The sequence below is a fragment of the Tympanuchus pallidicinctus genome, unplaced genomic scaffold (genome assembly GCF_026119805.1).
Source record: "Tympanuchus pallidicinctus isolate F22 unplaced genomic scaffold, pur_lepc_1.0 scaffold8, whole genome shotgun sequence".
Lineage (NCBI taxonomy): Eukaryota > Metazoa > Chordata > Aves > Galliformes > Phasianidae > Tympanuchus > Tympanuchus pallidicinctus.
The window spans coordinates 48,517,153-48,544,323 of NW_026294802.1; the positions used below are offsets into that span (position 1 = coordinate 48,517,153).

The 27,171-nt window shown below is 42.5% G+C and overlaps 1 protein-coding gene across 6 annotated transcripts in view; it reads right to left on the minus strand.

The window, feature by feature from the left end:
- TNC (tenascin C) overlaps window positions 1-24,933 on the minus strand; it is an 81,861-nt gene extending 56,928 nt beyond the window's left edge. The window contains exon 1 of one of the 6 annotated variants that reach the window (XM_052669713.1): window positions 24,812-24,933. The gene's annotated coding sequence lies outside the window, so the exon portion shown is untranslated. Of the gene's footprint in view, window positions 1-9,289; window positions 9,496-24,811 lie in introns of those variants that run through there. The other 5 variants (XM_052669712.1, XM_052669714.1, XM_052669716.1 and 2 more) reach the window with 5 other exon arrangements.
- Window positions 24,934-27,171: the final 2,238 nt, after the last annotated feature.

The window sequence follows — 27,171 nt, forward strand, 5'->3', positions numbered from 1 at the left end:
AAAGAGAGAGACTGGATTTTGCAAGGCTGCAGTAAGAAATCTTATGCCTTCAGACCTCCATAATTAAATCTGTAGAGGTGAAATAAAAAACTATGTTCACTATAGAATTCAAAGAGAAAGTGAGTGGGGTTTCAGAATGGCACCCCACTGCCAAGCTGAACTAGAGATTCAGAGCAGCAGACAGTTCTGGGGGTACAAATGCAGTCAGTTTAGTTTGTCCCTAAAATTCAAAAGTAGGGAATCAAACATCAGGTTTTTTCTTACTGATAATGACAGGTAGGAGATGAGTCATGAAAACAATTGATGATATAATATGAAGAGGTGAATAAATGGGTGAGCAGGCAAAGCTATAAAAGAAAAACTCCAAATTCATTATTTACCAAAGATGCTGGTGGAAACTGCAGCAGAAAATAGGAACTACGAGCCACTGACATACTAAATGCACACAGAGCATGCAAGTGAACAAGTGAAACACACTGAGACAGCACTGTTGCTCCTGGTCTCAGATCATTTTTCTTACTGAAATATTTTGGCAATGTAAACAGTTTCTAGGAAGAAATGCTGGCATTTCCTGTGGTGAGCCAAAAAATCCACTCCACACACCTGACTTTTCCATATTTCAAGTGAGTTCAGTTGAAGGAATGTCAGGTACATGGGCAAGCGAAGTGGAATCACGCTTTAGTGGCTCTGCTGTAACTAAGTAGTAGACAAATAATTAGCATGTGTATTGGTCTGGAATAACAAGAAATGTTTAATGCTAGAGATAACACCGGACAGCAGGATACCTTCAGAATTCATTGTGCTTATTCACGTGCAGTCTGTAATTTCGCTTCAATTTAACCACAAACTTATTCAAGCACTGCAAATGCCACATCCGAAATGCCTCAGAAGTCAGCCCTAAAACTCTGTGTTATTCCTGGCAATCGGAAATATTACTACGTGCCTTTCGTCATTAGCGGGCTTTGGTCTTCTAAATAGAAGCTATGGAAGCACATTCGTAGCTCGTCCTCGGGTTAATTCTTTGTTTTTCAGGCCATTTTCAGTTTGTCGGGCGGCTTTTCCTCCCCACTCAGCTCCTCTGTCCTTGGTACTAACATCCCAGACGTGTGGGAGCGCGCACAGTTCTACAACTCATGGGAGCACCGGAGGAGTTCCTTGAAATCTGACTTCCAGTAACAGCCCCAGGCGAGCTGTCTGCCTGGCCCAGTTCTGTCAGCTGCTGTAGCATCAGGAATCTGCACGTTTGGGAAAGTAGGGTAGGGCAGCACATTGTAGTAGAACAAAGTATGCGATGAGGAGTGAAGATGGAGTGAAAGCAACCGCGGCACGGCAGGACGAAGTAGGAATCAGATTCACAGGACGTGAAGCAAATGGAGTGTGAGGCACTTGGAAACAGAGAGGAGGCTGTTCTCAACCGGTTCGGACTGAGGTTTTTTTCTCAGTGCTCTGATTTAAAGCAGAAGCACTTCTATAATGTAGTGGAAAATACAGTCACATACACAGCTCTGAGCAAGAGATGAGTTACAGCGGTGAATAACCCCGGACAAAAATCTGCCCTGCTGCTTCTATGTCAACAAATCGGGCACTGTTACACTAATGGGAGACCTGAGAGACCTCCACGCTCTGACCTCTTTTTCTTAACCCATTGTGACTTGAAACCTGCCTGTGTTAAAGGCTTAGCTGACAGCAATTTGAGCTGTGGAATAAAAGAAAGGACATGGAGCTCAATTATCCAGCAACAGATCTCCAGTGAAATCAATGCAATTTTGTCACATGAGAATTTGGCTGGCAGTCTCTGAGGTCTGCAAAGCAGAAAACCATCCCCTCAGCAAAGCATACTGAACTAAAGCAGACAGGGAATAATGCAATAAAGTGCTGCTTTGTGCATGAAAAGGGCTCAGATCCTAATTTGCTCTCTGTCGCAACTGGTCCTAACCCCATGTAACTGCATGAGCAACACTTCTGACCTAAATGAGCACAGGCCAAATCGGATCAGGCTCAGGCATCCTCTGCAAAAAGAAATTTCTCTACTGTATAATTAAGACAATGACAAGCAGGTACACTATATGCATATTCAACATCCCATATCAAAGTGAAATTGCTGCTCACATTAGCAGAACAAACTCTCTCCCCACTGAAACGATTCAAGTTTGATACAGTGAACTTGACTTTTTTTTTTTGCACTGATACCTTCTCTTTATCAGTCTGGTAGGGTGTGTTTACAGGACATTGGGATATAGAACTATAGGGTATTAAAGGCATATTCATATTTATCAGAATTGCACATTGCTTATATCAAATGTGATGTAAATATATATCTAGAGAGAGAAAAAAACAAATACAATTTAAGGTCTCCTGCATGTCTTCTGAGAAACAAAACTTGAACAAATAAGAATCAAACCACAGCATAGAGAGCACTGTATTCATTCTGGACCATTTCCCTTTTCTTACAGAGGAGCATTCACCCACATGAAAAGTGACAGTGAAATTACTAGTGATCTAGAAATATATTCACAGACAAATCTGGAGAGATCCTAACCAAATTAGATATTGTATTTAGGGATGTGGTTTAGTGGTGAAATATTGGTTGTAGGTGGACAGTTTGACTAGATGATCTTGGAAGTCTTTTCCAAGTCTTTTGGTGATTCTATGATTCTATGAAATCAAAGCAAATGAAACTCCTCATCCAAAATAACCTTCCAAGGCACTAACATGGCATTACCATAGCAGAAGCACTGGGCTATGAGCACACAGGTGGGAGGACACAGATACTCAGCTAGGTTCCATGTCCACAGATGGGGAAGGCAGGGACAGGCACACATACTGGCTGGTAGGCGACCATATTTCCTACCTTCTGCCAGTGACCCTCTCAAATCCCAGTGTACTAGTGAGGCAAATAAATAGCATATGAAACAATAGCCTGAGAACAACAAGAAAAGTACCAATAGTGCTAATTTATTTGAGAATGGCTCTCTCTCTAGGCCTTTCATTCTTTCCATCAAACCTGGAGCTGCAGCGCTTGTGGTGCTGTGGTGGACTGCTGTGATTGCTTTGCTAACCTGTGAAGTGTGCAAACCTATATGCTAATTAACATTTGGCAGTGGAAATATAAATTCCCTGGCTTGTGGATGGTGTATCCTCCTATAAACACTTCACTTGGCCACCAATCTGGAAAAATAGATAGGACATTCATAAGGAGTGCTCACCATGGGAAACACCGGCGTTTTTTCCTGGAAACTATTTACATTGCCAAAATACTTCAATAAGAAAAACGATCTGAGACCTTTCCCTTAATATGCATCCTGTTCTCATTTCACTTGTAGCCCACAGTGTGCAGCATTCATTCTGAGTCAGCCTTGAATTACTGCAGTACAAGCAGTGCAGAAGGGAAGTACAAGCCACTAGTAAAGGAAAAAAATGTGTTACACTGTGTTCACTAAGTGGAATGGATTGCCTATACATCACAGGGTACCTTTATATCTTTCCTGGCATAAACTTTTGTCACACAGCACAGAGAAACCATTTAGGAGGATTCAGTGTATCCAGAAGAAGCTGGTTCTCCAAAGGAACCAGTCAAAACAAAGAACTGATGCAAAGTGGACACTAAACCCCTTTAGAAAGCCTGACAAACTGACTTCTGACAAAATGAGATCATGCCAGAAAGAAGATAACCACTAAATCTGGCACAGCCATGTACAACTGCCCCATCCAAAGAGAGGCTTTCCATCGAACAGAAGAGACTGCCCACTGCAGACACAAGGTTTTGATGTTCTGGTGCTCCCTGGGATAAAGTACAGACAAATGCTCAAGTACTTAGTTGAAACAAACCCATTGCAGTGGAATTTCCCAGGCGCCCAATTTCAGACTCCTTTGAATATCTTGGCCAATATCTGTACACATACAGCCCATGCTACAGCCCAGCATGGGGAAGAGGCAGACTACTACAATAGACCTTTGTCACATCTATGATTCAAGTAATTGTTTTTGAAACATATTAAAAAAATTCTGTTCCACCACCCTGTACTTTCTACTCAATTACTAAAAAGAATATATTTTCTAAGCATGAAACAATATCATTTTTGTCAAGGGTTTGGAAACTGAGCGCTTATATGAATTGAAGAAAGCTTCCTTTCTCTTCCCTGTGCAGTTCTGGTTACAGGGAAAGAGCTTTCTGAGTGAGTAATCTTTCTAAGTAGGAAGCAGAGCTCCCCTATTGCTAGGGAAGAATGGACCTCCAGTAGGCTAATATGTGATGGATGACTGAATGCAAACTTGGCAACGTTGTTCTCCGCTCCCCAAAGAATACAAAATGCCACAGGCTATTTGTACACAGGGACTCTCTAGTTGGAAGTTCTTGGCAACATCCCACCTTAGTTTAATTGAATCTGCAGTGGCAAGACAATTAAGGATGTGAACTTGGAGAAATTGCTTACAACAGGATCAACTCAGGATGAATTTATCTTTGGGGACTGACTCATGCAGAAGTGAAACAAAAACATAAATGGAAGATTATTCTTTCTGATTCCATAACCTGGGCCTCAAAATCTCACATTTGTTTTTGATGAGTGTTTCGTGGGATATAATGTCAGCCCAGATATTAACTGGTATTCTGTAAGGGCAAAGTTCAGATAGACTGACTGAAGCTATAAGGGTTCTTGTTTTGTCAGCAACACGATATGCAGTACGTAGGAGAAAGAGAAAGGATGCACACATTAATTCAGTAAAATACATAAAGGTCATGTCTAGTTATAAATGCATGAGCATATGTCAGTCTGAAAGTAATACCTCTTATTATTTCCATGGAAACTACAACAGATACAAAGAGCACAACAACACTATTTGATAGAGCAAATTCTCAGCTACAAAACACTATTTTTTCATGTGGTACCATGATTATCAGATTTGTGCAGATGAGCTGATTGAGATGCTCTTCATTTTGTGGTGTGAGAGCTGTTCATGTCTATCCAGAATATGGCTTATCTTTCATGCCACTGCTGAAATGCACCCCTCACTGTACTCACATCCACTGTTCGGTCTCATCTGCTGCCATCTGTCACACGGCAACAAAATGTAACAGAATATTGGTAGGTAAAGTTCAGCCTCTGCTGCCATCCCACCAACACCCGCCTCTGACATCGTGAGCCAACACAATTAAATAGGAGGCATTAGTTTTGGAGCAGCCCTCGTACATCATTCCAGCGCTGTGTAACGAGCTTGCTCCTATTTGTGAATGTTAAAAAGAGATAATAAGTACTTCAAAATTTGTACTTGCAGCAGAAAGATCCCTATCATATTCCTTCTTTCAGTGCCCAAATACCGTCTGCTGAACCAAAAGACATCGCATCAGGCACAGCTCCTTTCTGCCTCCCCTTCCCCAGTCTGCCCACTTCAGTTACGTCATACATTGAAAGATTTCATACGGTTCTGGATGAATGCCCAGCTTTTAACTTTTCCCACATGTGGAAGGCATTTAACTTCGGTTCGGATTGGACAGAGGGTCAAAAGCACAAACGGACAGTGAGCACTGAGCTGGGGGACATTTCACACCTGAATAAAACCCAGAGGTCAGTGGAAACAGACAGCTCAACGCCGTGTCCCAGGGTTGTCCATTTGATCTTCTTCCTAGTGTTCCCATTCCTCAGAGAACTCTCCTGTTTCCTCCTTCTTTTCTCTTCACAACACAAAGAATTTTTGGACTGCTAATGATAATTCTTTGTGGTGGAGAGCATCACTTACAACGGCAACTCACTCTCTGTAATACCATGACAAACTAACGTGCTGTAGCAGTAGTAGCACCACCATCAATTTCTAATAAACACAGAATCACGGAAACACCAGGGTTGGAAAAGACCTACAAGATCATCCACTCCAACCATCACAAAACCAACAAGCCACAGACAGCAAATCCACTTTGACATCGAGCAGTTTAACCAATTAAATCACATACTGTAAATTCAAAACTGACCTGTACATATCCCTTCATTTCCAGCTCAAGTTCCAGTTTTAGTATTTTCTGCCCAGAACTGAAAGCTACTTGTCCTACAATTCCTCACACTGCTATTGCATATTTCTGCATTTGGATGATGATGAGCTGTGCAGGTTATCCTCTTTAGTTTCCTACTTTGCTAACAAGGACATTACATTGTCTACTCACTTAGCACTATAAGGAATAGCTACCACCTGGTGGTTTGTAGCCACTGTAGACACCTGTGGTTGAAAGCCATTGGTTTTGATGACAGTGATCAGCCCTTGAGAAGGATGCACTAAATTTATACCAGAAACTAAATCTGAAAAAGTGCATGGTTGGTAAATCAGAGCATAGTTTTAAAGCCCAGTATCCCAATCTGTCACAGTTCAAAACAAACACGTTTTCGCTATTGAGAAGTTGAGATTTCTGACTTTCTAGTGATATAAATTATACCCTTCTAAGCTCAGAGCTTTTCAAGACACCAGACCTCAAAACAGTCAGTGGCCTCTGAGCTGAGCAGTGCTATGATGGAATGTCACCAAGGTTGAATATATTATCACTGACTTCAAACCAGAAGTCTGAATTTCTGCTGTTTCACTGTACTCCACAGGATTAAGACAGGTAAATGTGTGCTTAACAGTGAAATAGAAACCACTCTCTGCTATACTATATTGCAAATCCATGTCTAACCCAGGCAGATGACTGGGTTCACTGATGGAAACAGCCTACAGAACGAACACTGCTACTCCCTTACAGATCTACCAGTGTGAGACATCCATTTATACCAACAACACCATGCAATCCAGTACATTGCACTGCTGCTCAGCACCACTCAAACCCCTTCACACATCCTACAAAGCTAAAGGTACAGACTGACTTGTTGCACTGGGAAAAAGGCAGACAACTGCACGAACAGGTCTGTTATTACAGTGGTTTTACCAGAATGATGAAAGGATTGGAGCTCTGGCTCCAAAGCGACCTCACTGCTTCCAATGCTCCTCAATTTGCTCCTCAGCTTTGCTCTTGGGAATGGAAGGATGAAAAGCTCTCAAGAAGCACACACCTTCCCACCTCATCATTTATCAAAAAGGGAAACAATGCCCAAGAAAACACTTTGACAGCCTCTTTACAGCAACTCAGAACATCTTCACTTGTGAAAAGTCTTTGGCTTTTTATAGATATTCTTACAAAAAAAAGCAGTAATATTAAAAATATGCTATCACCACCTGAACATTGAACACCTACAGAAATACTGCTCTGCCTGCACAATGGTTTGATTTCTATTAACAGAAACTTCCAGCTAACAGTTACTTTTAGCTCTGTGGAGCACTTTTTAGTGTGAGTTTAGGGATGCTTCAGTTAAGATCCAACATCATTAAGCACCATTATTCCACCGGGACTGGATCTGGCTTGTTTTCTCTTATCATGTATCTATTTCCACAGTGCACCTGGATGAGACTTCTGCAGCAGTGTATCAGCTTCCCCTCCAAAGGAGACAGGGCACTCTGATCTGCAGATTGCATGCTTTTCAGCAGATCACAGGGCTTTTCTATAGCCTTGAAAACATTAATGGTAGTTACAAGATCAAGGACTGGAACTCAGAAAGAGTTCTCCCTGGGCTGCAAGAAGCCAGAGGATGAAAGTAATAAGCAAAAAGCAAAGGGGGCAAACGAATAGCAATTTGCTGAGGATGGTGATGTGGTGGGGTCAGTGATGGGGAGGCAAGCACAACATGTGTTGTTGCCCTGCACAACATCTCTTTTCGCTCTGCCCCTTCAGCTGCCTGTCCCCTGCTCAGTTCAGGCACGCATCCTTTCCCCAGCACAGAGCAGAGGCAGCAATGGGGACTCACTGGAACTCACTGAGTCACTTCAAGTGCATTCAAAACTCAATGCCAGGGAAGGTCAGCTGCAGGCAGGCTGTGCCCCTTACTTTGGCTAAACGTTTCATTTGCTCCTAAGCTTCCATTAGCAGTGAGGGGGAAAAAAAAGAAGAAAAAAAAAGAGCGCCCTTAACCCTTTTCTGCCACTCTTCCTAGAATTCAAGGCACGATCACAGCCCCCCGCTGCCCATCTCATTCACTGCCTGCAGCACCTGTAAGGCTTCACAGCTCTAAAAGGCAACGCAGAGCCTGGCCATAATAACAAACCAAAGACATTGTAACATCATCCATGAAGCATGTAAAATGAATTGCCATTATTTAACTTCTTTTTTGTTTAATTTTTGAAAGATCTAGGTAAAAAGCACACACACCAGCCTGATGGGAAGGTTTTTGCCCTGTCTATACAACAGCACACAACTCACTGATTTCTGTTCCTTTTACATAAAGGACAATTTGATAAACACCTTACTCTGCTTTTTAACTTCATGTCTCCAATGTGCGATGGAACACATCACAACCATCTGAACACACCACGTTCAGTGTGTGATGTGATATGGTTTAGAGCGATTGCCAAAAACTCCCCCAAGTAGCCAGAGAGCAAATGACTTAGAGGAAACTCTGCAAAGGTGATTGAACATGAAGTTTTCAGTAAGTGTCCTTAAGTCTCAAATGGAGCTAGCTGCAATGACTTTCTCCTGGTCAGCCTCTCTATTTTATGCCAAATTGAGCCTAAGCGCAGACACAGTCATGCAGAAAAGCTCAGTGCACAAGGCAGCTGCCGAGGCACACCGTAAAGCAAGTGTCTTCATTTTTCCACAATGATGGAAAATTTAACCCTCCCGCTGCCCAGAACCCACCCATGTCAGCACTTGGAAACAAGCTACAGGCTGAACCCTCTTTTGTTTTTGGCTCCCCAGTGCAAACTCAGACAGTGGTGGGCTTTAAAAGAAACTGGAGCCAAGTGGAGGCAGGGAGGAAGGTGACAAAGGCTTCAGTGCAAATAGGCGTGCAGACAGCAAACGAAAAAGGGCCTGATTCTTTCCCAGGTTGTACAGCAGAGCATAGGAAGAGTCACCTGTGAGGACTGAGAATCACAAGTGGATTTTGTCTGGTGCACAGTGTGAGAACAGTAGACACGTTTACCTTGATGAGCCAAGACAAAACTCCAAACTCAACTTTCTGCCCAACCTGTCAACTACCAGCACTCAACCAACCCATCTTCCATTCATTCATCGGATCAGATCAGTGCCATTGAAACCTTTCCTATGTTGTTATGCCATCAGGGAGCACAGATGAACGAAAGATGAAACACTCCCTAAAACCCGTGCCTGCTCCAACTGAACAAAGTCACAGCTGCCACGGTCGCAGCGGATCGCTATTGCAGACTTGGGTGGGAAAAGAGCTCCTGATATTTTAATTGAGGAAGGAAGCAGGCTTACCGTGTGGGCTGACAGATCAGATCCCGCTGCGAGCAGCCTCCACCAAGCAGAGGTATTGCAGCCAGCTACCAGCTCCCGACTTCCTCGCCGTCCTGTCAAAACTCAGAGAAGTTGTGCCATCTCATTTGGTGCGCATGTGCGAAAGGAGCGTTTGACAGAGCGGCACCCTGGTCTGATCAGCCAGATTCTGCCGGGTTTATATAGCTGAGCTGCAAATCCTGATCCTTGGCTCATTCCACTGTAATAGGATGCCTGGAGGCATTTTTTTTTTTTTTTTTTTTTCAGTTTTGCTTTAAAGGAACAGCCTCTCTCTTTGGCTTAGCTTCTGAAGAAACACACACGCTCTTACAGACACACACTGTCATACACACACACACACAAAGAATTTGCATGCAGTTTATGGCTAAAGAAGGAAACCCCTGAACTGCTCAAACAAACAAAAAAAAAAAGTCAGCTCAGGGCAAATGACTCAGAAAGAGGAATATTTTCCTTACAGCATCAGCAGAGCGCATTATCAGGAATTTCAACCCCCATCCCCATTGTTTTAACACTGTGAAAGAGTAGCAAACTGAAATCAGGGGGATCACAAGCACAGGGTTTCCATTCCAGAAAGTCCCTCCGAGTGTGCTGGGGCTGATGGGCAGCCAGTGAGGCTGGCACCGCTCCGTGGGGATGAGCAGAACAGCTCAGATGTGCACAAAACAAGCTGCCGATCTGGCACACATCGGTCTTTCCAGGCTTGTGATCTCTACATCCCAGCTTCTGCTTTACCTCAGCTGAGGGGACAGCGGGGCTGAGCAGCATCCTGGGCTGATTCTCTTAAAAAGAGAGAAAAGCTTACAGAAGCACACGGGAGAGTTTCCCTTTTTTTAAAGAGAGACTATGCAGTTGGGTGTTGGAAAGATCCTCCAAGCACTCCACGAGTCCCTTAGTCATCCCAGGGCTGTGGGTAATGCACAGTGCTGTTCAGAGTATCTCCTGGTTGCTCCCAAATCTCGGCCTCATGGCAGAGAGTTGTGATCACAGTTAAAGAATTACCTTCAGCACTCAGCTCCCTTCTATCTGGCATTACTTTTTGTTCTTTTGGGGTGGGGGTATTTAAAGGGAGGGGAGCTGCAGGGCAAAATACAGAGTTAAGCTCTGTCATGTCTGTGTTCTAGGAGAAGGGATGAAAGGATGAAATTGCTTCACCATTTCAGAAGCAAGACTGATCCAAACCCCCTTTAAACATTATCCACCTATCTCAGAGGCTGTAGGACTACCCAGTAAGAAAGCAGCGGGGTCCTACTCAGCAACAAGGATGCTCACAGGAATTAAGACGGACTGTCCAGGCCATTCTGAGCATTCTCTCTTTCTGAGTATGTCTCCTCCCAGCTGGCCTTCCCCAGACCCTATGGACTCGCATCACTTTTAGGATTTTTTCCTTTTCCTGCTTCACAGGCACAGCACTACCAGGGAAACTTGGCCCATCCTCCACTTTCAGGAAAGGATGGGGAATTCCTGGCCTTGGAATTCTGAATTGCCATTTTAGAATCATTATTATTATTATTATTATCATTACAGAAAACAGAGTTCTTTTGGTAACACGAGTCACATTTTCTTTGCTGGGGATTTCCTATTTACCAGTGATTCCTGTGTTTATTTTCTGATGTGTAACAATAACACTGAGCTCAATCCCTTCTTCAATGCACAGCACAACTCTCAGTCATTTCTAAACAAATGCTGACAAAAAAAGCAAGCAAGTCTTGGTGACATTTTTGCAAATGATTTTTACAACAAACAGATCCCATTTCTCCAAGCAACTGCAGAAGTATTCAAGAAACACTGAGATCAAATGCTTCAGTACAATCAAGGATGCACCTCTATCAGCTCTATTTATGAGCACTCGTTTTCAATTTTTGCTTTAATTTTCTGGCATTCTGTGTTTCATAGCAGTCATGCCATAAGAGCAGAAATGAGATCCTACTGGAAAGAGTGTCAGAACTGCTGACTGCTCCCCAGTAAAGGCATTGGATTCTCTCTGCTGACTTAGAATCATAGAATCATTAAGATTGGAAAAGATCTCTAAGATCAACACGTCCAACCCCAACCCGTCCCACCATGCCAACTGACCACGTCCTGCAGTGCCACATCTCCATGGTTCTGGAACACCTCTGAGGGACCTCCTAACACTACACCTCTTAAAAGTACAACTTGTTCTAGACATTTCCATTGATTCCAAAGGCAATAAGGTTACCATATGCAGCCCCCAATAAATACTCAGTGTTTTTCTACTGTTCTCCCCAGAATATTCTCAAGGTGATCACGGTGCCAGCCCACCCTAGTTCTCCCCCAGTTATACAGTCCTATGAAATTCAGTTAAAATTTGTACTCAAGGGTAAAAACCCAATGTGAGATTTTCCCAATAAAATCTGATGGGGACTGAGAAGCAGACAGTTCCCATACAATGCACCATTTGCTGTCTCTTACTTCAGAAGTCCTTTCAGATCTATTTGAGAAAAACTTTATTTCTCTGTCCACATCCACAAGCCTAAGCAAGACAGAAAGCTTGTGAGGAAACGACCGGAAGCAATCTGTGGGCTTTGTTTTTGTAGTGTTTGCTAACACCAGGTCTTCTGCCAACAGCTATTGAATCAAAATATAGGAGAAAAATTTGGTTTATCTTTCTCCACCCACTTACCTGACTTCAAACAACGTGCCGTGATGCGATGAATGAGAGTCAGGTAAGAGTCCAGGCCTGTCCTGGTTTTATCTTTTCTGGCTCACCCACCTTTAAATACACTCTGTGGAAAATACTGAGTGATACACTGAGTCAGAAGCAAATGATAACATGAAAGAAAAGGGAAAACGTACTTTAATCGGAAAGATAGCTTTAGGTTGTGATGTCAAACATGAAGGATTACAGCTGAATCATTTGCCCTGTGCTGTTCTCTTTCACTAGATAACTGTCAATATCAGTTGATTTCTATTTTAATGAAAAGGAGCATTAAATTTTGTATATGCAGCTGACTTTACTGTCTTTTACACACGAGCTCATGCTGGAGATGCAATTCACACATGTAAGGATAATCGTAACAGAAAAATTTAGGAACAGCTGGACATAGCGTGAAATCAAGGACAGCATGAAAGTACAAAAGAGATCCCAACTAAATATTCTGGAAAATAGTGGATTTCACACTGCGTACTCATGGTTACCTTGGGATAACATTGTTGCAACACAGGTAATTAGATTTAGTTCAGTTTGAAAGCTTGGATTGATCCACCCAGTCTCAGGAATAATTTATTTTGTATCGGCATATCAGACAGTGTGAAAGCTGCCCTGAAGGCACAGAGATGAGCACATCCTGAGATGCATCTTGCCACGCACGTAGCAAAGCTGATTTCAATAGTGTGCAGATGGGAATGCACTGAGCGCTGGAATATAACTTACGAAACAAATGGCCATATGATCATGGCTTGGGGCAGGGAAACATTCTCAATTTGGATAATTTCAGGAGCCAGGGGAAATATTCAGTGCCTGTAGCTGGAAGAAAGCAAATTTCTTGCAGAAAAATGATGTTAGAGCAGCACCAGGCTCAACAGCAGAGCACAAGAGCACAGCAGAGACAGCCACAGCAGATTCAGGAAGGGCAGCCTGAGAAACAGAACCCACCAACTACAGTTTATCTCATGCAATGTTAAGAGAAAGATAAAAGAGCAGCTTTAAAGAGAGATATATCATATCACAGGGTCAATCCTCTACATCTGCTGTTTGGAATCACTCATTGCTAATACACAAGAAGATAGCTTAACTTCTTTTTCAGATAGCATCTGAATAGCTAAACTCTTGCTTTAAATATCTGATATTCACAGCAATTCATGTTGCCTGTATACTAATATCCTCCTTCCTGAACTAATGGCTCTCAAATATAATATGGGTTTTCAAAAAACACTACAAACTCTTGACTATTTGTTCAGTGCATATATGTTTAAATGAGAATATTATTTTATATAGTTATTCGTAGACCATCCTTTCCCAGTGTAAATAGCAGTATGACTATATTTTATTCAACAGTGTTGACAATGACATTTGCTTTGAGGCTGGATTGATTCTGGTAATTGCAACCCATGCTGAATGGCATTGTTTTGATATTAGAAAATGCAAAAGTTTATCCCTACTCCAAGGTAAGTCTGACCTGAGCAGATGAACACAGAATCTGAGGGTGAGGTTGGCAAATGATGCTCAGATTATCAACACTGAGTGCTCTAGTAAAGTTTGGCTCCATAATGCCCAATAAGATATTAAATATCCTGCCAGTTACAGAACATACTGCATGCTCTGAAAGACGACCTTGCTCATGTCCTCACACCTCTTTCTCTGGCCTATGAAGCAGGCTTTTTTTGCAAGGTAGGCAACAACACACTCATAATGTACACGAGACAAGAGTTTACTGTTAGTGGTATCCAAAATATTTATAAATAAAATCTAGAGAGCCCCAATGAAAAAATCAGTCAAGAAGAATCAAAGCTTCACTTCAAGAAATAAGGAGTAAATTGAGAAGAAAAACAATACCAATGTTTAAGTATTTTCCATCCAAACTGATGGTGCCAGGCTCTGTGGCAAAGTAGCTTCTAATCTTCAAAAGTATCTTTGGCATAAATTAAACTTACAGTAGACTTTATTAAAAGTCTGTGAGGCAAAATAAGGTTTTTGCTATGTATCAAGATAGGAAGAGAGAGAAGAATATCCCAATGTGCTGAGGACCAAGAGAGAAAACAAAGGTTACTGTTTGAGATAGCATAAAGATTTTATCAGCATATCAGCATTACTTGTAAGCAGTAAGGTCATAGATGGCGCAGGGAAAACACCTCATCTGCTTGCCAACAAGAGTTTTATACCTCGTCATGCAAATTTGCATTTCTAAGTGCTTGAGTTCATTAGAAAAACTTGACCACGTGCTTCTATCCATCACAATAAACATAAACACCCTTCACTATAATTGTGTATTCAAGCTTACTGATGCCAAAATTACAGGTAATGACATTAAACACACCCCTAAGAATTCTGCAGGAACCATTTTCACGCTGAAGCTTAAGCAGCAACAACAACAAAGCAAAATCTGTAGTGTTTATCCATTCTAGCTAAAAAACGTTCAGATGTATCGATAGCTGCTATCAGTACATGTCCTCAAGTGATGAGATTCCTAATGTCAGTGAAAGCCTGAAGGGCAGTCAGTTACAGAGCACAGATGTGAGCATGCTTACCCTTATTGTAAACAGCATTTTCCTTATATCCAACCAAAATCCCCCCTTTTAGTCCCAAACCATGTCCCGCTGTCCTACCACAACAGACCCCAATGAAAAGTCTGTCCCCTTCTCTTACCACCCCCCTAGCTATAGTTCTGATCAGCATGAGCCATGCTGTACTGTAACTAAAAGAAAATAATTTCACGAGTTTAAAAGAAATATTGAACCCCAACTGCTCATTTCTTTAAAAAAAAATTATCAAAGCACTTACAAAGAAAAAAAAATGAGATGGGACCTTAAATGTCATACAGACTTTCCCTAGGGCACAACAAACTATACCAAAACCAACACAGTTTAGTAAAATTAGCTTGAAATGAAGCTTGAGCTTCCTGAGGGGAAAATTACAGGAACAACAAAACTCACTGACTTTCAAGGTAACCATGCTCAGCCTTTAAAGCTGAAAACATCATCACAGCTGTCTTAATGCTAAAGGCAAAACCCAAATGCAAAGGAAGATAGTGCAGAAGGACCTTCAATCACACACCCTTTTGAAATTAAGAAAAAAGCTGCAGTTTAATCCTTTTATAAAACACCTGCATCATTGCTGCCATTCCTGTAAGGTCAGCAAGCATGTAGGCAAATTATTGTCCTGGTTGTAGGCACTTATGTTTCTGGTATTCAAAGCTTATCCTAAAATTGTTCAAAAATGATTAATTATGGTTACAAATTAGCAAATAGGGACATTTAACCTCTCTGTCTTATTTTTGAGTCTGAGCAGCAGATCATTATGAAGTCAAGAATCTGACTGATACAGAACCCATCATTGGCTTTGTAACCCTCAGTCCTTGCAGGCAGCTGAAGAATTGAAAGGTTCACTGAAAGAGTAGCAATGTGAGCCAAAAAACAGAGCTGTTCAAACTGCAAAGTTTTTGTACAGAGCAACCAAATCCTTGACGTGTGAGCTGGAACTAACGTGCTCACTTTCAAGGAAGACCTCTGGATGTGGAACCACAGATTCAAGAGCAAAATCCTGGGGGAAGAAGGGTTCTGATAGGTAGGATAGGCACTGCCCATTTTCCCCGTGATCTATGAACAAAGAGAAGTGATGGGAAAAGGGAGTGATGTCAGCTCAGATCGCATCTGTGTGGTGTCGAGGGGGAAGACAAGCTCCTCTGCTCTCTCCTTGCATTTCACAACACTGCGCTGTGTCTCTACGTGGGGCAGGGAGCGGTGAGGTCACATCACAAACACAGACACGAGGAGCAGAGGGAGGCCCCTTCTTGCCTCGCCTTTCCCCCAGCGTTTCCGGTAGGACCCCATACACCTCTCCTCATATCCTGCAGTTGGCTGCTTCTGGGACCAAAGGGAAACCTCAAAGCAGATGGGATTTAGCTTACTTAGGTTTTCTGTAGCTAACTCAAATTTCATTAAAGACAGCTGTAATCCCAGACTTCTTCAAATGGGTTAGCTCAGTTCTTACGTAGCTTCTATATTTTAGAAATCCAGGTTTTAGCTTTAATTTGAACCAAAAAGGAAAGATGGAGAGACTGTCGGGAACATCGAAGACCCAAATTCAACAAAAAATTGCAAGCTTGCAATTGAGCCCTGAACATTATTACTGTCCAGTTTCCCAGTTTATGGTCAGATTTGAGATCATTGCCCTTTCAGATCTAACAAAGAAAATGTAACTTCTACAACAGAATAACCTACATCATTCCATATTGAAATAAAATTGCTTGCAACCCATTTATATGGCAGAGCAACAATAGGAATCGCTGTTTTTATTCTGAGTACAATTCTTTTATCCAGATGCTTTTCAAGTAAAAAACTGTAGGACACTATTGTGCAAATATTCTTCCAAAACGAAGTTGATTCAATACACAAGTTTAATTCACAAAAGAAGAAACATTTCTTTTTCTGCAGTGGCAGTTCCAATCATTTAATAATACCTATGTATTCAGAACAATCAAGACAGAGCAGAAAAGTCTTGTTGCTGCATATGGGGGTAAATTCAATTATTTGGTTATGCCAAATGAATGGCAGTTCCTGTCTATAATAAGGAACACACAGAAGCACACAACCAAGGTGAAGATCTAACCAAGAAAAGAGTTCCTGCTGTAGATCTGTTTTCATCTGTTATCTCCAGAACAGCCCTGATTTTGCTAGAGTACATTCAGGTTTCTCTCATCTAAAATAAGTTTAAGGGCAAATATTTATTTATTTATAATTATGAGAGTGTTTCCTAATGTTATTAGTTTCAATCACATTTATTCTGGCAAAGGCAGCGACTCCCACAAGGCTGACTTCTAAAATTGATGCCTGCAGAACAGAGAGAGGATGGATGCAGGACCTATGCAGCTATCAAATTCCAAATATTTTATTTCCTTTTAAAAGCTTTTTACAGACACTATTATGCAATGAGGATTACAAGTACTCATGTAGCAGCCAGTGCTTTGGTATCCCAAAATGATCATGTCCAAGATTGCTTGTTACAGTGAGGAAGTGATTCCATTTTACAAAGCCAACAAGTTACTCCGTGTCATGAATTCCAGTCCATTATAGCTGCATTCAGCCCACATCCTCCCTCTGTAGTTTTCCACCACCTCAACACATTAATAGCCACACTGAGAAGTTTGTGTGCCTCCCCTACCTGTTGGTAAATGATCGAAAAGAAGTGTGGTGGGAAACCCAGAGTTCAATACATCAAGCATCTTGGATTTCCACTTGGCCTTTGGCCAAAGTGCAGAAGCACTTCTGGACTTTACAGATATTTCTCTGATGTTATCATGACTTCATGACTCCCCCTTTTTCCATCCCCCTCCCTTCCCCCCCCCCTTCTGTCTGCGTTACCGGTGTCTGTTCTCAATTTGCTGTGTAATGAAGTGACACAGGGTTTAGGAACGTCCCCTGGAACAAACCACCAAGGCCTCTCTGCCTCCTGTGACGGGCAGACTCGTGGCTCTGACTTCACAACACCCGGGACTAACAAGCACAGAGCTACTGCAGCAGCCCTGGCAAGAATAAAGAAAGCAACCAGACTCCATGTGTCCGCCCAGCACTGGGGGGGAAGTGAGTGAGGACAGATTTTCCATTCTATAGCCAGAGGCCCATCTTACGGGAAATTTCAGTCAGTAAAAGCAAAATGTTACTGGAATGTTGCCTTCCTTCAGCTCGCATGGAATTTTTTATTATTATTAAATTTGGAGAAACAGGTGTGAAAAATTCATCCCTTTCCCCATGGGGCTTGTTCATAGACTGCAGCTTGCGTGGATTCTGTGAGATGCAGAAGGGCTTCTGTCTGGCAGCACTACCTGCAGACAAATACCTGTTTCCAATTAGCTGTGGCTGTTCCCCCCCTGCCCACCCCAAGGCAAGCCAGAAAGAAAGCATTTGGCAGTAACAACAGTATTGTCTGCTGAAACCAGCTGCCAAATAACTTCCTTTGCATTCAGAGTATCCCATGACGTAGCTGCAGAAGTGAGCTGGGGCATCTCGCTGCTCTGTGAGCAGCCACAGTAAATTGCTCTCTGTAGGTAGAGGATGCTCAGCCACACTGAGAGATCGCCAAGATGTGGCAGAGTCCCTTCTAAGATTGCTCTCCCTTTGGCTCAGGTTGCACAGAGGCTTCATGGAGCCAGAATGCACCTCCCCTGTTTATGTCATCTCCCCACCTACGCTCCCAGACCTCAGGTTCTCAAGATAGAGTTGCAGAGTAAGTACAAACCCTCGATGCTGATTCTCCTCCCGGAGCAGAGCCTCTGTGCTAATAACATAAATGCAACATAATCCACGTCAACACTCACACACCGGTGGCTTGTAGGCACTGTAACCAGTCGAGAGCGTGAGCTGGTATAAGCAAGCCTACAGCCTCTGTAATGGAGGTGTCACAGACATACACTGAATAAAGTTCATTAAGAAGCTCATGAGTACTACTAGGTACTCAGGCAACTAGACAATGACAGCAAGAAAAATGGAGAGAAATACCCTGCTTTTATTCTGTGAGGCCTTGTGTTGTGAACATATATATATATATGTATATATATATGTAAAGACACATTACACTTCAGGAAGGAAAGAACAATGGATTTTACTCCTTTCAGTGGCTGCTTCAGACAGCAGAGCCAGTTTCAGAGGTTTGGGAGGTCACAGATCCAGGAAAAAAAAAAAAGAAAAAATGCAGAGAATAGAAAGTAATTTACATCTCTGGGCTAATCAACAGTTGGGGAAGTTTTTAAAGACAATCTTGGAAGTGATCCTTGGCACCAGCGCCTGTTCCAACAGTGGTAAAGATGAAGCAGTTAACCCTCAATAAAATAGGAAAATACCTTTCTAACAGCTACTGGCAGACGAGAGCCAGCAGTTCAGTAACAAGGGCAAAGAACATACGAAATGTTCTTAGTTTTTTCGCTTAGCCCATGCTCTTTCCAGAAGCTGACTGCAAAGTACACTGTTGGTGTAAGATCTACACTGAAGGGAACAACAGACTGCAAACCCTTTGCAGGTTTTTTCTCTGCTAAAAGCAGACCAAGGTTACACCTACGTATTTTTCACTGAGAGACTTGCTCCTCTCCTTGCCCTTTTGTTTCTAACCCTGATGCTTACATTTTGCCTAGGTGCAATGCATTCACTTAAGAGAGAATGTATGAGATGTGCTCTGAAGAGGAGACCCGTCTCCTAAAAAGTGTTTGAAAAACAAGGAGATAATTACAATAATGTTCATTCAAACACAAGTGGATTCTGGATGCTGACAGACAGGGCTCACTGGGGAGCATTCAGCAGAGTGCTTGTTCCATAATCAGCCTTTTCAGAGAGAAGTTATGGAAAGGCTGGGCTGCTGTTTCCACCTGCCAACTCTCATTTTCCTACACAGTCTGATGGAGTTGCTCATGTATCACATTTCTTATTCTATTTTTTTAACCATTAAATTAAATCTTTCACCCCGCTAAAGAAGAATCTGATGAAAGGCAACTCCATTTCAGAGAGCTGATATATTGACAGTGCCATGGGACTGCCTGACCTCCAGGCTACTGTGGATTTAATGTGGGATGTGAACGTGCAAGCCTTCAAAAACACTGGAGTGGTTTAACTGTGGAGAAAGAGGCTGAGAGGAAGGATAGCACTCAAGAGCAAATCCTTATCCTAAAGGGTGTAAATCCAAAATAGCTTCCTACAAACAAATGACATTACTCCAAACTTAACTGATGCAAGTGAACTCACCTCCTAAATGATGGAATGAAAGACTGGAGAAGGGGAAGTGGTGAATGTTTCAACGTGCTGTAAAAAGCCAACTGTAATTGACTACGTTCTGTCTGGAAGAAGAAAGCTTCTAAAAGTGGCTGAATTTGACACCAGAAATGCACAGGTGCAGCATCCTATATGTTATCAGGAAGCACTGGGAGAGACATAATACATCAATAGAATTTTTTTCCTTGAGAACATTAATAGTGTGGTCACTGGAAGGGTGGCTCGGGGAGCCTCGTGACACAGGGACTGCAAGTCTCCAATTCCTTCACAGGTTAATAGGTCTATTTGGGCAAAACGTCAACAACACGGACACTTGTGCAAAGCTTTCACCAAAAGCCCTCCTAGAAATTCAGCTTGGAAACGAGGCTGAGCACAGCACAAGACCTCAGAAGAGCTCTCAGACCTGTGGGGCATAATCTGAATGGCTTCCTCTCCCTGCTAAAATGAAGCAGCATAGAAGAGTTTATAAAAATAACTTTTCTTTCATATTTCCGTAAGTTAATCAATGGAAGTTCCTGATCACAAACCCACTTCTAAAGTCAACTGTAACAACTGGGCAAACAGAAGAGTTTCTATTCTCCAGGCAAGCAGCTATTAAATGCAGTCGGTAAATGATACACAAATCAGAGACCACATACACTGACCTCCACCTCAGAAGGACACTTGGCTCCTCCTATGACTTTCTAGTCCTAAATGACCATATCATACTATGACAACACATTTTTACCAGGTGTAGAGACCTACAGTCAAAAAGGCAATGCTAAAGAGGGAAAGCAGCCTTGGAAATCAGCACAGTCTTTCCTTTAAAATCCTTTCACTCCTCATACCCACAGCAGAAATGGCAGAAATGGCACTAGAGCAGCAGGTTCTCAACACCTTCTGCTCCCCAGCTGGGCACTGCCAGGTCATAGGCTCAGCCTGAACTCAGGATGCCTCCAACTGCTTGTAAAGATGTTTCCTCCTGCTCCATCAACTACCCCTGTATCACATACAGCGTTTAGAAATAGCTGCAAGCTCTTGAGTATCTCTGTTAAAAAACATGCAACAGCTTAACTCATGCATGCTTCCAGCACAGATAAACTGCAGTCTGTGCAAAGGGGCTGTTTTTGTCCAACTTTCCTTCTCTTTTTAGAATTGGTGCCTTACTCCTTTTAGGTAGGTTTTAGAGCTTCTGATATTTTTTGGACTGAAGCTTTCAAGCTGCCTCCTCCTGTGTAAGTTCCATTAGAGGAGTGCAGTGTATCCTTCTGCATCCCTTTGGTTCCTACCTCCCGGTTCAGAAACATCATTCACATGTTCTGATCTCCCACATCAGGCTGCTTGGCTCTTTCCCACAATATCTTTTGTGAAGACTTCAGTATTTCCTTGGTAAGTGTGCATTATCCAAAGTCACTTACTATACATGCTGAAGAAAGCAGCTCTGCATTCTCCATCAACGTGGAATCCTTCTTAACTTCAGATATCAGCTGTTTGCTTCCAGAGCTAAGTTAGGTGTGACCTGCAACATTGCTTCCACCTTTGTAATACAGTGCAATAGGAGGAACTGAGTTCCTGCAGCTACCTAAACTTCGTCTTGTATTTCACAGACCTTAGTATTCATGCCCCCAATCTGTAACTTCCCTGGAAGTTATACTTACTAAGAATACAATTAGGTCTTTGTTTTTGCTATATAAGCATAGAGAATCATAGAATCACCAAGGATGGAAAAGACCTCCAAGATCACCCAGTCCAACCGCCTACCTGTCACCAATATCTGCCACTAACCATGTCCCTGGGTATGACATCTAAATGTTTCAGCTGGCAATGAATGAGGATGGAAAGGACAGGTGGATTCTTAGCAAGTTCAGTGCAGCCTTTCACAGCAGCTAAAGAGCCCCAGAGTTATGGCATAAATGATATCCATATGTTCTGTAGCTGCAGCATTTTCCTCAGCTTGTAATACAGAGTAACAGAAATAGCATGCTGTTCTTTCTCTAATGACACAACACTGAAGTTTCAAATGCACAAACATTGTTTTGGCTCCCATTCACACCGTCTGCCAACATACACAACAGACTTTGCAGCAGATATATTGAATAATCTCCCATTCAGGTTTGCCTTCAATAGCAACAGGAGATGGAAGAACCCTTTCAGTTGTTCTTATACCTTAAGAGCTCCAGAGTACGAAAAATCCCGAATGCTTATTGCTCAATGTTGAGTTAAACAGCACCAAGAAAAGGGATGTCATCAAAGGCACCAATTCTGTTTCTTGGAGACATCTGGATGAAAAGGCAATGCGGGGGACTGATTTCATTTTGTAAGAATCCCAGCCATAAACAGATTAGCAAATTATTGTGACAGACAGTAAGCATTTTGTGAGAATGTTTACCACTGAATTCCAAAGGCAGCATCCGGCCAACAACATCATCTCAACCATCATAACGAATGACCAGAGACTTCCAGGAATCACATGCTGCTGAGAAAGGTGCCGCAAGGCAGGCTGGAAGTGAGGAGATGACTGGGCAAAAGGCAAAGGGGGAAGGCATTCTTTCCCAAGTGATGCTGCAGGGATTAAGGTCGGAAGCCACAGGACAGCAAGCCAACAAGCTGAGCACATCTGGCTGTGTGGAGGTGTTAGCCAGAACTCTGACAAATGGATTCGCCTACAAAACGGGTCCCTAAGGTGTCAGGCTAGCACTAAAAGTGAAGAAAGATGTTTGACTGGAGCTTTATCTACTTATGATTACTGTGGCACTTCCTCTCTTCTGTAAAGTAATCAGCATATTAGAACAGTACAGGGCAGGATGGAAATACTTGTCTAGATAGTCCCATAAAGGAGAAAGTGTGAGTATTGCACGATGCAGATCTCGTTCTTTGTGGCACAGAAAGCCACAATATAATCCATTCTGAAAAAAGATTGGGCTACGTTTGAAAGTCAAACCTGAAAAAAAAATCAACTGCTCTTTAGTGCAATTCTTCCCCTTTCCAATATCCTCTTCCTGAAAACCAGACTGCTGTTTGTGTGGCTACAGATAAGACACAAACAAGAACCAAATAATAGAGATGATGTCACATGCAGAATCTGTGATGTAGCCACAAGCCAGATCACTCCGCACAGGAGGATGCTTCAGCCAAACCAAATTCTTCATCATTTTGATATCAGGGATGAAGGGAGATTTTTGTTTGGAATGGATGTCTTTGGTTAAAAAAGAAGAAAAAAAGAAGAAAAAAAAACCTGCTTCAGCTTCAAAAAAAGAAGAGAAGAAGTGAGAAGAAGCAAAAAATATACCAAAAAACCCTTGCCTTTTCCAATCTTCCAATAAGTTAAAGAATTCTTTTTCCTAATGATTCAGAGTAACTATCAGACCCTGAACTTGTAGACATTTGCACACTCAAGTGACTACGACCCTCTAGGCAGCCAACGTCATGAAATCTGGTTCATCAGTGTTGTGCTCACTGGGAACAGAAGCACAGGGAAGAATGATGGAAGAGCCAGCACAGAAGGAACTCACTACTGACTCCATGCATCTGCCTACAAGAACCAAAGAACTTCCTCTAAGAATTCAATACATCAGCACCAATGAAGGAATAGTTCCTAGCTTGAAGGCTCCTATAGGTATAGGCGCCTGTAACTCTGCACAGATATCTACCTACCTGTCTGGAGTTTCAGAAGGGTATCTAAGGAGGAACAGATGCTTATATAAATTTCATGGGCTCCAGATCTGGCTTCATGAGCCTCAGGCACGTTTGTCCTTTTCATTCCATCTTATTAATGCTGAGCAACAACATATTCCCCAGCAATGATGGCTATGTTCATAAATATTTACAGCAACTGAATGAAATTGTACTTTGTTCCATCCACCCATCCACACTCAAGTGTGTTGGAGCGCCTCGACTGTTCTGCTGCAAAACAAAATGTAAAGCAACAGGGTTCAACTTTGCACAGAGTTCAGCCAGTTTTCATCAGCTGCAGATCTGGTTTTGCACAGTTTACTTTTAGGCCCTTGTAGTACCACCTGTTTCCTTGTTATAGTACCATACATCCACACTACCTGTTTCATCTTCCCTGGTAGATACTGTCCTTAAGAAGTGCAGAGCACCCCAGGCATCAGATTTGGCTTTTAGACCCAGGACTCGGTTGTTGTTTTTTTTTTCCCCCCAGAGTTTATTTACAGACTGAAGGAAACTCTGGAATGAGGGGAAGGTTCCCTTCCAGCCCAAATCAATCTACAAAATTGCCTTTTAATGACAGTTTTGGCTTACTGCATTTAACCTCATTGATCCTGAACATAAATGAAATTTCAGCTCATTGGATTTCAGCTTGAAACGTGACCCTTAGTTCTAAAGAACACCAAGAGGAAACCAGTTCTGGAATGCACCGAACTGAGCACCATTTGCTGCTTGTTTGCAGGGAGGAAAGCTTCACCCCAATATAAGCCATTAATTTTTGTGGCTGTTTGTACTCCCATCTTTCCCTCCTGCATTATGAAGTCATTCAGAATGACAGTAACTCCTTGTTACTCCTGCTGTAATAAGTGCAGTAGATGAAAAGTCTTTCAGAGGAAAGCATGCTATAACTTCAGTTTATAATAAATGTTACACCTTTCAGGTTTGCTTTTGGATTCTTTGTTGCCTTTCCTTGTTAATTTTAAAAAAAAAAAAAAAAAAAAAAAAACCTCATTTTAAGAGATATTACAAATGATCAAAATTCAGAAGCATAAGGACAGCCTTGCAATAGATGCCCTGATTACCCCCACCACAGCAACAACTCATTTAACAGTCTTTGTGCCCGAGTTTCCTCATCGAAAATCCTGTGAGTCCTTTATTTCTTCCAATTTTTAGGGCAGGAACTGGCTGACTTTCTGGGCCCTCTGCACATAACACGATGGTTTAAAGCACTGCTTGAAGCAAGACAAGCACTGAATAAAAGCAACACAGCTGAAGACAAGATTTGACAGAGGACGTTCAGCAGTTAACCCCAAAAAGGCTCAAAACAGAATGAAATTCAGCGTCAAAGCATCAACAACATAAAACCCAACCACAAGCCTGGGATTTAATGACACATTCACTTACGCTGTGGTCGGCAGGATTCTACCGTCTGGATGCACAGCTCCAGTACATCCAGGTGCTTTTGAATGACTCCTCAATGCCCAGCTGCTGTGAAAAGATTTACAATGCACGCCCAGGTGGATTGAAGTGGGAGGAAGGAGGAGGGAACAAGCTGAATGATCTATCGCAGTATCTCCATCGCTTTCCTATCCCTATTTGGAGGGAATGGGAGCTTTCCACATATCTGCATGCTGGCGAGGCTGTAGGGCTGAGGTTTACATCAGCAATCTGTGTTCCTTCCTGCTGCCAAACACCAGCTCTGCCCGGTGGGATGCAGGCTGCTGGAAGACCTGCTGAGTTCGTTATTCGCGCGGTAGTGTTTGAAACCACTGCAAAGAAACCCAGAGGATACAAAACAGAGCGACTCCCTTCCTGCCAAGATGTGTAAACATGAACAAATATGGGCTCCGCATGGAGAGCATCAAAGTCAGGAAACACTCAGTCCAGTGCGACACCCCATAGCTGCACAGAGTGTGAAAGAGTGCTTCTCTACGCGTGTTCCGGCCTCGTGGAGGATGCGGGAATCATTGCTTCAATACCAGTTTGATACACAGCACTGCACAGAGGCAAATGAAATGGACTTGCAATTCTCTCAAACCCTATGGGTACCCATGCAGTGCTGCTGCCTGAGCCGTGCACTCTCCAGATCTGTTCTTCACGTCTTCCAGCCCTGCTCTGATTTGCCTGGAGATGCGAAGGCTCAGATCTTAATCTCGAAGTAGGATAATCAATTTGATGCCTCATGTATGGACAGCTTATAGGAAGGCCCTCCAGAAAAATCTGAGCTGGGATTTGCATTTCAAAAGGACACGACATCCTACAGTCTGAGAATGTTGTGCTTCTATTATATAGTCTGAATGTTCCAGGGAAGATTTCAGTGATACAGCACAGCTGATTTTGGTGAAGTCATGCTAAGTAACAAGCTGGCTGTATCTCATTAGTTTGTCATTTTTATCTACCCTTACTATTTCAAGAGACCTGCCCAGGGTTTCCTATATCGCACAGGATCTCCAGGCTATCCTGTGATGACACAATGATCTATAATTGCAAGCCCTCAAGAAAACAGTGTAATAACATTACATACCAGTCTTCAGCAGCCTTTCTCTCCCCCCATTCAGGCTGAAAACAGCTCAGATATTCTGCTGTGAGGGCCATCAGTAGCAGAGCAGAGTTTTGTTTCTGTAACAAAACACATGAACCCTCACAGTGAGTCTTCCCACCAGCTGGGGAACTGCTCCTCCGGAGCTTTTTTTAAGGGTCAAGTACCAGTTACTTTCTAAGGGAAAGGAAAAGCTTCTTTCCTTTAATTCTCTCTAGAACAAAGTTACTTTTTCTTTTTATTATTATTATCATTTTTTAAATGATGCTAGGATGCTGCATGCTGCAGTTATATGTGGAAATCAGGACTAAATGCTCTGCAGAAGCCCAGACCCTTCTGATGGAAGACTGAAGCCCTCTGCAAACCCAGAAATCCTCAGTGGTCAGAGCAATCACTCTGACAACATTTTTCAAAGCCCAGTTAGAACTGGATCTCCTCCCATTTCATCCCAGAAGCAGCAGCTACAGAGGCTTGGGTTTCCTTTTCCACTCAGTCTTCCATGAGTGAAGAAAGCTTTCCTCAGAGCACAGAAATGAAGGCACTTTGTGTGCTTATCGTGCTTCTCTAACTTAATGAGCTACAATGAATGATCTGTAAGAGTGCATGAAGCCTGCTTGCCTGCCTGACCCCAGCACCTTCTTCTACAGCCACTGCCTCATTGTCCCTCCCAGGGACATGCACTGTCACAGGACCGATGTCACAAAGTCACCACTGAAAACGAATGGGATCCACATGCAAAAATCACAAATAAATAAAATAAATAAATTAAATAAAAGAGCTGTAGAGGGAAGGCTTAAATATTCAGTAGGGCTCTCACTCTCAGAGGATATAGCTGCAAAAATTCAGCTGTGTTCTGCAGTAAGTTGGTTGTCCTTCACTGACACTCGTTACCCTGGCTGAGGCTCTAGGGTTAGGCCCACCAACAGACTGATGCTCACAAGCTGCTGACTCAAAGTCCCATTTGATTATTGGAAATGGCAGTACAGAAGTGAAAATTAATTCCAGAGGATTTTCTTCTCTAATTGAAAGAGCTTTCTGTGTGAAGACCACTAGGAAAGCAGCATTTAGAATAGAAATGGGAATGGGCTTCAAAGATGCTCTTCAGATGAAAGACACCAAATGAAAGTTTTCTTGGCTGATTAATACCACAGAGGATTTTACCAGGTGCTTGTTAGAGAAATGCTCAGAGATTTTAACCCTGACTGGAAAGACAAACAAGAGTCAC